At 45.8% G+C, this 12,266-nt stretch overlaps 1 long non-coding RNA gene across 1 annotated transcript; it reads right to left on the bottom strand.

Annotated features, from left to right (window-relative positions):
- Positions 1-805: 805 nt before the first annotated feature.
- LOC109283188 (uncharacterized) lies at positions 806-3,907 on the bottom strand. Its single transcript, XR_002090281.2, has 2 exons — positions 2,568-3,907; positions 806-1,309 (listed from the first exon to the last, which is right to left on the bottom strand). It is a non-coding gene; the product is annotated as an uncharacterized LOC109283188 (long non-coding RNA).
- Between the last annotated feature and the right edge of the window lie 8,359 nt (positions 3,908-12,266).

Raw genomic sequence — 12,266 nt, 5'->3', positions numbered from 1 at the left:
TTGGTGTGCCCTGGGACACAGGTTGGGGCCTTAGACAACCGCTCTGATTGCTCACCTTAGACATCAGCTCTGATTTACAAGATGCATTGAGCATCCTGGCTGCACACTCACATGGAGCCAGACCTGCTGTAGTGCACACCGGCAGAAGCAGATCCAGGAGGAGGGAGGGCAGGGGTGCAGTTGCACCCCTCTTTGATTCCTGCTTCACCAAAACTTCAAAACCAACTACCTGGGAGAAGCAGCGGCATTTCCATTCAGGCAGCGCTGATAGAGTCAATTGACTTCATGGCTCATTCTCCTCTCCCTGATTCCTGCTAATCTCTCTCCACCCCGTCGGTGTTAACAATCCTCTCTCCTTTTAGGAGTCTTGAGGTTTGACTACTCAAACTACCCTTTCTTCTGCAAAGTTGCTGTCTGCGAGCCATTCCTAGTAATGCCTCCCCTCTATTTCACAGCTAAAGCGCTACCTAAAAACTTTAACTGAGGTGTAGAAATGATTGAAGGCACTGCACCAAGATGCACAGCAAGACTTAACTTTGTTTTATAAATCTCAATAAGAGATGTGCATGTAACTGTAATACCTACAGTACTAATGATATGACGTCTTTTGACTATTTTGACTATTTCTTGCCTGCCTTGTTAAGGGTTTTTTTTAATTTAATGATGGTATATAGTCTAGCAAATCAGTGCACATTGCAATTATAGCAGAGATAGACCCCACATGTCCTAGCCACACCCCTGCTCACCAGTGGCAAGTCAAAACCAGTGCAGGCCACAAATGGTATTAGCATGCCAGTGCTCATCGCACATTTTAACTTTAACACCACAGATTTAATATGAGTTAAGTGTAACATGTAACTTCACTCTAACTTACTCAACAAGTCAGGCCCCCCACAAGCATCCTCAGAGCCTTATTCTAACCTGGTGTGAAACTAAGGGATGACGTTTGTGATGGTAAGCCTTGCTAGGCCCGTAGCTCTGGGAGCCAATGGATTCCTACCTAGCTTAATCAGCAGAGCTACTAATTACAGACTGCTTCTTTCACCTGGCATCTATTGTATGGTATGAACACAAGGGGGCAAAGCTGATGCAGAACCTTTCATTTCCAGATCCGACAATTAAAAAGGGTTGGGTTTTTTTGCAAAAATCTAGTTGATCTAATAAAAGATATCACCTCAACCACGAGTCCTGATTCCAGATCAGACAAGGACATTGACTGCTGAGGGCTGGATGGAGTTTGTAAGCCTTCCTCCTGTGATATGGTGAAGTGTGATAGTCGGCCCCCTCTGTATTGAGAAATCATGCCGAGCTAAAAGAAAAACAAAATAGCAGGAGCTTGTTGGGGGAATGGTGAATCTATACACATCTCATTGCAGCTCCCTCAAAGGAGAAGGAACCCCCAAAGATCAACCAATTTTCTTCTCTTGGGTAACTGAGTTCAAGTATTCAGGCTCTTTTCAATGTAGGAGAAGCAACTGGCTCACATGGAGAGATATAGGCTGTTTAGATTAATCAGGGGAGTTTGGCAAGTCTACGACTGGAAAGGTGGAAGCATAGGAGGAGTAAGCCAATTTGTACAAGAGAAAGCAGACACAGAGCACCACCAGCAGGTTTTCAACTGCTTCTTGATAACAAACCGGAGGGATTTTGCCACACTACAGTATAGACCATTTAGAGTAGGGGCTGGTTTCTTCAGCACCCTGCCCACCATGGGTATTATAAAAAACTACTTGGTAACAGCAGTGCATGGAAATTTTAAGATCAAGAGTCAGGAACTATTTGCTCGAACTGCGTCGTTATTCCTAATGAGCTGGAACTGGGGCAGATCAATATTTTTTCATTCCTCGCTCTGCCCTGACTGTCATCTCCTGGATAGCGGTGTGGGGAAGATTAGCTCATGTTGATACAGCTCTTTGGAAATCTGGAATAGACACCAGGGACTTTGTAGGTATTCCTGTGCCCATCACTGTGCCATCGGGAGTCAGGGGATTATTACTGGTTACTATTAACCCAAACCTACTGTTGATGGCAAATGTTGTCCAAACACAAGCACGCACATGTAGTACCTGCTCTGCGGGGCTGGCAACCTATCTTTCACCGATGAAGCTAGACTTGGAGCCAGTTTCTGAGCAATGCTCACTACTATTCTCAATTTAAAGGCAAAGCAGGCTAATGGTATACTGGGCTGCATTAGTAGACACATTGCCCAGTAAATCAGGGAAAGTGATTCTTTCCCTCTATTCAGCACTGGGGAGGCCACACCTGGAGTCCTGTGTCCAGTTTTGGGCTCCCCACTATAGAAAAGATGGGGACAATTTGGAGAAAGTCCAACAAAAATGGTTCAGGGGCTGGGCACGTGACTTATGAGAAGCAGCTAGGGAAACTGGGCTTATTTAGTGTGGAGAAGAGAAGACCGAGGGGGATTGAATAGCAGCCTTCAGCTCCCTGCAGGGGGTTGCAAAGAGGATGGAGCTGGACTGGTCTCAGTGGGGGCAGATGACAGAAGGAGCAATGGGCTCAGGCTGCAGCAAGGGAAGTTGAGTTGGATATTAGGAAAACTTTCTTACTAGAAGGGTGGTGAAGCAGTAGGACAGGTGGTGGACTCTCCATCCTTGGAGGTTTTTAAGACCCGGCTGGACAAAGCCTTGGCTGGGATGATGTAGCTGGGGCTGGTCCTGCTTGGAGCAGGGGGTTGGATTAGCTGTGACCTCCTGGTTACCATCCTCCACAGCTTCGTTAAGAATCACACATTCCCCAAGCATTACTTCACCGCCCCACCAGGCTCTACACACAGGCTAATGTATAACCTGCACTGCAAAAAAAAAAAGAAAAAGAAAAGAAAACCCCAGCTGTGCGGAGGCTTTCTTAAAATGACAGTACTTATTTTTCCAAACCATTGTTAAACAGCATGTGATCTCCTCTATCTCAAATAGGATGGTGCAGAAAAAAACCCCAACCCATGTCTGTATTCAAGATAAGATTCAAGGTCCAATTTTAAAGGAGTTATGTAACCTGACATGCTCTACTATTCATTGGTATTCAGAACTAATATTAACTCTAACTCTATTATTATTACTGCTACTACTCCTCTTTGTATTGCAGTAGATCCTACACACCCTGCTGTTGCAGTTCAGCGGTAGGATCCTTGTCTGCAGTGCAAGAGCCAGGATTCGATTCCTAGATGCGCATAAAACTATAGCCATTAAGTCACCAAAATGTCCGGACTCAGTCTGCCCTTTGAATACTGTCTCAATGGCCTAACAGCGGGGTGGAAGATTTGGGAAGCCTGTATTCTTCCATACTCCTGCCTAGGTGTATGCGCTGAAGGTCCTGGTGACCTCTCACACATCCACCATGATCCAAAAGCTGCTGGTTGCCTACTAGATCCTATATGTCACTGGACTAGCTATCTTGGGTCCGCACAATTATCCCCACTTCAACCACAGCACAGACCCAGCCCTAAGAGGCCCACAAGTCACAACCTGATAGGCCAAAATTAAGCAGTTGCACAAAGGCCAGGCAGGATGGGGTTGTAATCAATGCAAACAGCCATCGAATAAATGCAATGCATCAGTCTGATAGCTACCTAAGCTACTACATCTGGTAACTGCTATTGTATTGTCCCACAATGCAATAACCCATTAATAACCCCACAAAACTATGCCTGCAAACACTTACCTGTGTGCTAAAGTTCACTACCTTGAGTAGGTCTGTGGGTATCAGTAGGGCTGCTGTTGCAGCAGAAGCAGCATTTGTGGAAGTGTTTGGAGGTTTGTTGTCTAAGAAACTCCATAAAAAAATCTATCCAAAAGCCAGCTACAAGTTCAGACTGAAGATCACAGAATCGCAGACAATGTGGGTGGGAAGGGACCTCAGGAGGTCACATCTAGTCCAACCCCTTGCTCAAAGCAGGACCAGCCCCAACTATCTCATCCCAGTCAGGGCTTTATTGGGCTGGGCCTTGAAAACCTCCAAGGATGAAGATGCCACCATTTCTCTGGGTAACCCGTTCCAGTGCTTCGCCACCCGCCTAGGGAGAAAGTTTCTCCTAATATCCAACCTGAACTGCCCTTGCTGCAATGTGAGCCCATTGCTCCTTGTCCTGTCATCTGCCCCCACAGAGAACGTCCTCTTTGCAACCCCCACTAAGATACTACCTTAGTGCCTCATTAAACGGGACTTAATGAATCCATCTGCATTTCAGCTCTGACCCTCATTTAAAACAACAGGGCAATGACAATGAATTTCTGAATATCTCAAGACTCTGAGAGATGACAGGTCCCCTATTAATACACACAGATGATGCTCACGTTAGAGAAAATTCAATTGTGTCACTAATAGCACTGGGAACATCACACGGTGAATCTGACCATGTTGACATACGGTGGAAAGCTTCAGGTTTGCTGACTCTTTTCAGATTTGCCAACTCTTGCAATTTTATATGGAATCGGGTGATAGCTGGTATTTTCTTAAGTCCCGTGAGGTCATACAGCTCTCTGGATGAAATCTCTGCTTTCATTTAAAAATAAAAGGTAGGTTTCTAGCCGTTAGAATAGCAGAGAAAAGATGAAATGCTTGAGCCTAAACTCTCAGAAACCAGAGAAGGTAGTAAAAAGAAATGCACATGTATTGTTTTTAGGAATCCCGTGATTATTAAGCAAGTCTAATGATTTGGCAGAATTGGATAAATTTTTGAGCTGCTAATGTTGGCAGTTCTACCATACCATTTAGCCAATAAAAAGAAAGTCAAAATATAATATGTCACTGGCTGAAATGCCTTTTTAAAAAACCTAACAACAAAAAGCTGGCTATACTATTGCTATATCTAGAGCTTTGCACTGGAAATTTTATAAAGGCACATGCTGCCAACACTGAAGAAGAAAAATAAGCATTAGCCCTTTAGCAAAAACTATTGTCCTGCTTTGTATAAATTGGCCGAGGATGGCTATAGTGGTGTTGGGGGACTTAATTTACAGCTGGAGCAAGTGGTCTGGATTGGAGAGTTTGCACTTGAAGCCAAAATGCTCTGGGTTGGTCTGCTGCAATGTTGTAACCGAGGGAAGAGCACAGATTTCAAGATTTTCTCTTCTGCTTCAGTATTGTGGGTCTTCCTTAGTGGGGTGATTTCAAGCAAAGTTTGTGCTCCTGGTAGGACAGATTGCTGCATCCTGGCCTATGATTTTAAAAAAATGGTTAGGGTTTTATCTGTTTTGCCTTAGTTGGTGCAACAGCTTTAAAAAAAATGTGAAACAATTTTAGAGGTATTGTCCTTTCAGGTCATACTAAGCAGGTGAGATTTCTCAGCTGCAAACTTTTCTTTAACCCGAGCTTTGAATCAAGAAAGGATGCTCATGTTGGAGAGACTCTGAATCAAGCATTTCTGGTCTTGCGGAAACTCTCCCTTTCAAAACTGAAACGGCTCCGGGCCAAGGGGTCTGAACAACTTCCTACGATTGCCCTGATGTAAAAGTCGTGCACAAGAGATCTGAGTTGTTTCTGGTCTTGACTCAGCCAGGCTCATGCTCCTTTGGGACGCCTGCACTGACCTTGAGAGGCAAGTGCTCATCAGCACTATGAAAACTCAAGCATTCAAATCAAAGTAAAATAGAGCTGGATGGGCCCTCAGGAGATCCTCTAGTCTCTGCTCATCAACTATCCTAGACAGGGTCTGTTTGTTTTGCCCTTAAATATTTCCAAGGATGGAGACTTCACTGCTTCTCTGGGAAGCCTGCTCCAGTGTTTGACCATAACCAACATTAAAGTGCACGGACCTCAAAGAGGAGTGCTCCAGGCTGGACACAGCGGGCATTTATACACGTATGATTGTCTGCTCCCATGTGCTGGATTGCCAGACTTGATTAATTGAGTCCGCAGAGCACGCAAGCCGACACACCCAGCGCTGCATGGCATGCATTTGTATAAAAGGCACAATGCACATCATCGCTGAGAAAATGGTGGTGGTGCACTTGGAAACTAAAACACTTTTGATGAGTTTTAGTTCAAAAGTGCACTACCACCATTTTCTCAGTGCTGATGCGCATTGCGCCCTTTATACAAATGCGTGTGATGCTTTTACAAGAGCCCGGCGCTGGGTCGCATCCATGTGTGCATGTGCCCAGCAGCGGAGGTTTGCAGCAGCAGAGCTTTTTCCCTTCACAAGGCGCCTGTGTGTGGGGTGAGAGGGAAGGCGAGACTGGAGGGAGTTTGTCCCAGCTCGCCTTTGGCATCTGTGAGAAGTCGGGTTGGCCTGGGGGAAGCAGGTACTGAGCATCATGCATGGAAGCTTAGAGGAAACCATAGGAGGGGTGAGCAAAGGGCTATTGAAAGACAGAGTGGGGTTGGAAAGTGCGGTGGTCTTTGTGTTGCCTTGTTTTGTGCTTGCCTTTGAGTTAAGGTTTGCACCAGGGGCAGGACAGCCCCGTCCGAGGGTATCAGAAACCGGAGTCAGCTACCAGATGAGCCGGAGGGCACGGCGTCCTCTGCCTGCTGCTGCCTGCAAACCCAGCTGAAGCCAAGGTTGCGTGAACCACCCCGAGCTGCATTTCTGCTGACCACCGGAGAGACTGCAAAAGTCATTTTCTTGTCACACTGAGCATCGTGGCATTAACTCAGAGTACCCATGCATTTGAAGTGCTGTCTCACCAATGGGAAGTATAGTAGGTTGTAATCAAATTAGTGAATGTGTGAATGTCGGGTTGGTTTTTGCTGATTGTTAACCAATATTATTAGCTTCGTTAGGCATTTTTTCTTTTTGTGTCATTTATAAATTCAAATTCCTATAGTGTGTGTGTGTATGTATGTATGTATGTATGTATATGGATATATATGTGTGTGTGTGTATTTAACACATACATACACACACACATATATATGTGTATATATATGTGTGTATATAAATATATATATTTAACACACACATGCACACACATATATATAGTATTAATATTTGCATATATCAATCAGTTTGTATCATGTCTTGCCCTGGAGGACAGGAACTTGGAGTACTCTGCTGCTCGGCCGCTACCGTTTCTTCGGTGGACTGGAAGAAAGACCAAGGCCATTGGCACCCGAGGGATCTGAAATTAGCAGTAGGCCAGCCCCAAGCGTGGTTTACATGACCACTGTCATAGCCTTAAAGTTTTTAACTTCTTACTACAAGGGTGGTCAAGTAGTGGAAAAGTCTAGAGAAATAGTAGACTTTTCATCCTTGGAGATTGTCAAGAGCGGGTTCGACAGATGCATGGCTGGGGTGGTTTGCTCAGGGATGATCCTGCCTTGAGCAGGGAGCTGGACTGGGTGACCTTGTGAGGTCCCTGCTATCCCTACTTTCCTATGATCCCACAATGTCCAAATCTGCTGTTATTTAAGACCATTGCTCCTCGTCCTAACCCCTGTGGCCATAGAAAATAGTCTATCACCATTATCTTTACTCTCTGCCCTTCAGGTATTTGAAGCCTGTTATCGCATCCCCCGTGGGTCTTCATTCTTCCGAATGCGAACGATAAGTGTAAATCTTGTTAAAACGCATCACTTTATCTGTCCACACCTTACACAGAGCCAAATGATAGTGCCCGAGTGACCGTCTCTTGTACAATGCTATCACCTGCTTGGGTTTGGATAGAAGAGCAGCGAGTTGGATTGAACATGGCTCTTGTATCCAGTCTTTGAAATCCAAGCAGCTATTACATTCTCCTCATAGGAATGACAACTAACGCAGCAAACTCCACCTCTTATCTTGGCAGAGAGACATGAGGAGGATGCCAAGATTCAAGTCAGAATGGGAGCAGAACAGACAAAGACTAAACTGGTGCATAAAGTACAGGACCATGGCACTAAGATATTTAATGCCATGATAGTACCCTCCTAGGACTGTATGACAGCCCCAGTGTCCGGGGCTCTCTAAGACTGTGTAATCCAGTCCTTGCCTTAAGCATCTACCTATTTAAATACACTGAGACACAACCTTGCATCAGTAATAGGGGACATCAAGGTGCCATATATAATGATGAGGAAGCATAACTGGTCTCCTAATATTTCCTAAGGAGAGAGTCCACCCACTGAGAAGCCAGATACTGCATGGGCTCACTGGTCATTAGCACAATAATCCTGGAAATGAGCCCATTTTGCAGTGTAAGAGCTGTAAAGCCATAGTGGTTGCCACTTGGCCTTTTTTTCATCTACCACATCGTCTCCAAAAGGTTCATCTCTAGCCATGAGAAAGATTTTGTTTTTTCCCCATGGCAATGGCTGATCTGCTCCATGCCGACACCGGCATTGATGCAAAATGCATGCATTTCACATGAGAGCTTCTGATCCCATCGAGGTGCTGGGATGGGAAGCGTTGTGTAAACCTGATGTTCATCATTCAGCAGCTGTTGTGGGCAGTAAACGGTATCTCTCCATACGAGGCATGCAGCCCTCAAGCCAATATCCCCAGCAAGGCTGAGCCGGCCCAAAGGATTGGGATTTCCATAATGCTGAATCCAGATGTGCCGTACGCTTTGCCTCTGGGAAGGTATACATTTGGAACCAGGCACCCGGGAGGAACTGTATTGTGTATTTGTGAAAATATCAAGGTATTCCCTGCCTCCTGCCATCCCACGTGGAGGGAGCGCGTTTCTGTCTGTACTGGCCAGGGCGGGGGCCAGTCGGGCAATGCCCACTGGGAACTGCAGCATCTAGGGCAATGAAGCCAGCCATCTCTTTGGGGCCAGCAGACTTCCTTGGAGATGTCTTTGGTCACAGTGAATCAGGAAAGCCCATGCAGTGTTCACAGACCCAGAACCTACTGTTTCTGCAAGGAAACTCTGCAAGAAGGAACCTGAGCCTCTGGAACACGTCTACATCATGGTGGCAATGAGACCTGCTAAGGATGTTCTCAAGTATGCCCCAGTCCCACTCACATGCTCCACTCCTGGAAATACCCTGGCGAAGGCACCCCAGGGTGCTGCAGCAGGGCTGTCCTCAGGACCGTGGTCTTGGGTGTGCTTTAGTGTCCACTGAGGACATCCCTGGCCAGGTGGGTAAGGCATACCTCATGGCCATCACAGCTATGGCATGCTGCTGCCACAGGCAGATGCGTTTTTGGCTGAAGGCATTTTCTCTGCCCCAGCTCCAGCATCCCTGGGGAGGTCAGAGAACAGAGGTTTTAAACCCCCAGTTTCTGCATCCATCACTGCTTCATGCTTGAAGTTGGCAACTCCTTGAACCTAGAAGCCCTGATAAGCACTAATGCTCATGGTGGAGGCATTACAAACCCCATCCTCACTTGCCTCCAGGATCCCGGCTGGCACCTACCACTCACTCTTTCACTGTGAGCAGCTCATCGCGAGGAAAGAAATCACTGATTACCAATAAAAAAAACTCTTAGAATAGTAATATTCTTGGTCTCTTAGAGCATTAGTTCTCAATGGAGAGAAAACAGGGTTTTCATCCTAGTTTGACTCAAAAATAGGGCCGGAAAGGACCTCAAGAGGTCACGTAGTTGGGATGGTTTAGATAAGGATTATCCTACCTTAGGCAGGGGTTGAACTAAATGCATCTAACATGCACTTAAACAACTCCAGTGATGGAGACTTTACTCTTTCTAGTTCGCCTGTCCCAATGGTGAGGCACCTTCAGAGTTAAAAATTGCTTCCCAATATCCAACCTAGATCTCCCTTGTTGCATTTAAGTCCATTACTTCTTGCCCTGTCCTTTGTGGATGCCGAATAGCTGATAGGAATCCCCTCTGTAAAACCCTTTTTGGTATTTAAAGATTGTCATCGAATCCCCCTTTAGTCTTTTCTTCTCCAGACTAAATACCTTCAGTTCTCCCCACCATGCCTTGTAAGCATCCAATGCACGTCCACATGGACATCCATTCCCAGCTTCCCCACAGCGGTACCTGGGCAATGGGCACTAGGCAGGCTGCATGCTAAGTAATGCCAGAGCCAATGCCGAAGTCTGGGTCCAGCCGGATCACAAGTTTGACCTGATGTGCACAACGTGGGCATTGGTACATAGGCACATCGGGGAAGGGATAGAGAAGGCAAGCTCAATGAAGCAAGGAGGACGCTGCTACTCTGGAGAAGGATTGTGAAGAGGCTGGAAGGGATTCTGTGGATGTGGGAAATCATGAGAACTGATTCGCCAATGATTGTTACAAAGGCAATTCTAGGAAAATAGCCAGCATGCCTTCATCATGATGTTAAGATTCATCTTCCTAATTATTAATCATTAGTGCTGCTTAATGATTAAAGGCAAGGTCATGCCAGGAATTGGGAAGCAGCAACAAAACAGTGCACCATGCACACATTGCTCAACAGCTCTAACACTGCTGGACTCTGAATAGCAACACTGTCCATTTTTTACTCTCTGCCGCCTTGAGATGCTGCAGTCCTCCCTGTAGCGGGGGTCTCCCCACTTTCCAAAAAAATCAGACACAGGAGCGTACAGCTCTTTACCTAATCTCAAGCATTTTTTTTTTCCTCTACAGCTGATTCTGTCGATGGGGGTAGGCAGGACCCGGAGCAAAGCTGTAAACCTGCTGCTCTGCATACCAGAGCGTTAGAAAGCAGCCCTAGGGAGAGGCACAGAGGAGAAAACTTTAGGTGTGGAAGGAGAAACTGTTCTAGAAACATACCAGCGGCAACCATCTCATAATAGATCAACCACCGCATGATCAAGGTGGTGGGACAGCTGATATTCCCTTCCACCGCCCCCACAGAGCTGGGTTTCTTAACCCCACTGATGCTGCAATGAGTAGCAGGCCGTGCAGCTGCAGGGAATGGGATCATGTTACTCAAGTGCCTTGCTACCCTGCGAGCCCCTGCTAAAGTAATCCATATAGGGCTGCCAGAGTTCATGCTGTCTGGAAATCTGATTGGAGTCTATATGAGGGAATGCATATATTTGAGATATTTGTCAGGCCACTAGAAAAAGCATGTGCGCTTCATTCCCTACCAGGCCTTTACTGAGCCTGAAAGAAGAATGCATGCGGGGGGTGAGGGGGGGGAAGATAGCATACTTTCTACAAGCCACAGGACTCTGAGCTAGCCAAACTCCACGTTTTCAGATACAGAATGAGTTGCCTTCAAGATCTGATTCTTTTTGGCATGAGGAAAAACCATTACATTTTTTTTTTTTCTAAATACATGGAAAAAATTCACAGCGACCTGCACAGGAAAAGAGTTTGACCAACTTTGCTTACCTCAGATTCAGAGAGGGTCTAAAAAAAAAAGGGGGGGTATATTCTTGGTGAGGCAGTTTTAGAGAGATCCGCTAACAGCGCATCTTGCTTTTATTTGAAAGTATCTGAGACGTCTGCACTTTTTGGAGCGATTTGGAAGTATTTGAGATGTTCGCACTTCTTCAGCCTTCAAAGGGATGCAAGTCTTCTGGTGCCCTATCTCCCTGCTTCCAGTGAGAAGGGTCTCAACACAAATTTTAAACAACTTAATTTACTGGGAAATGGGAATTTTTTCAATTGGATTTTGCTTCCCTACTTGGATTCTCTGTGGACAGCTGGAGACCTAGTAGGTTGACACCAGTCTCTTGGCATAGAGATGAAAAAGTGGGCATGCACATCATCTATGCCAGCCCATAAGGAGGGGGAGACCCACCACTACCCTGCTCTACCATGTAGTAAGAGGCACCAGGGACGCACATGCTCCTTTGCACATCTCTGCAAGCGTAAGGTAAAGATGGTTGCTAATAAAGCCATTATCCTGTCTTTTTCTCTTGATGTACCATCTAAGTCATGTCCAAATGGGGATGGTAACATAACAAAGGGCCAACACAGTTTATCCTCGGGTCCCATATCTGTCCCTTTAGTGCTACGGCATTTTTACCATTCAGTTCAAAGTCCTGTATAAATAAAAGATGGCTTTCTACCATGTCTTCAGGATAGCTGATCAGAAACTATTACAGCCAAATTGACCGTTTCAGGTCTCTGATGTACCTACCTGATCACATGGGATCTCCCTGCAAACAGATTTCTGAAGCTTGTTGGCTTGAAACTGGTTCCAAAAATAAGCATGATTGGTACTGCATGCGAAAGCTGTTGTGTGCTTAATTTCACGCATCATATACGAGACCTACTTAGCTTTAGGGGTAGAGTCTAAGAGGCAGCCCGCTATCACTGCAGTTATCAGCATGACTAGCATAAGGTGCCTGCGTGGTTTTGTATGCCAGTGCAAAGTACAGCATTGCAGGTAGTTACATCCACACGGATACAATATACTGGTCCTTTTATAGCAGCAAGGCACATAGTATGTGGACATAGT

The sequence above is a fragment of the Alligator mississippiensis genome, chromosome 4 (genome assembly GCF_030867095.1).
Source record: "Alligator mississippiensis isolate rAllMis1 chromosome 4, rAllMis1, whole genome shotgun sequence".
Taxonomy (NCBI): Eukaryota; Metazoa; Chordata; order Crocodylia; family Alligatoridae; genus Alligator; species Alligator mississippiensis.
Note: the sequence above shows the minus strand (reverse complement) of the source record. Positions and strands in the feature narration are given on the sequence as shown.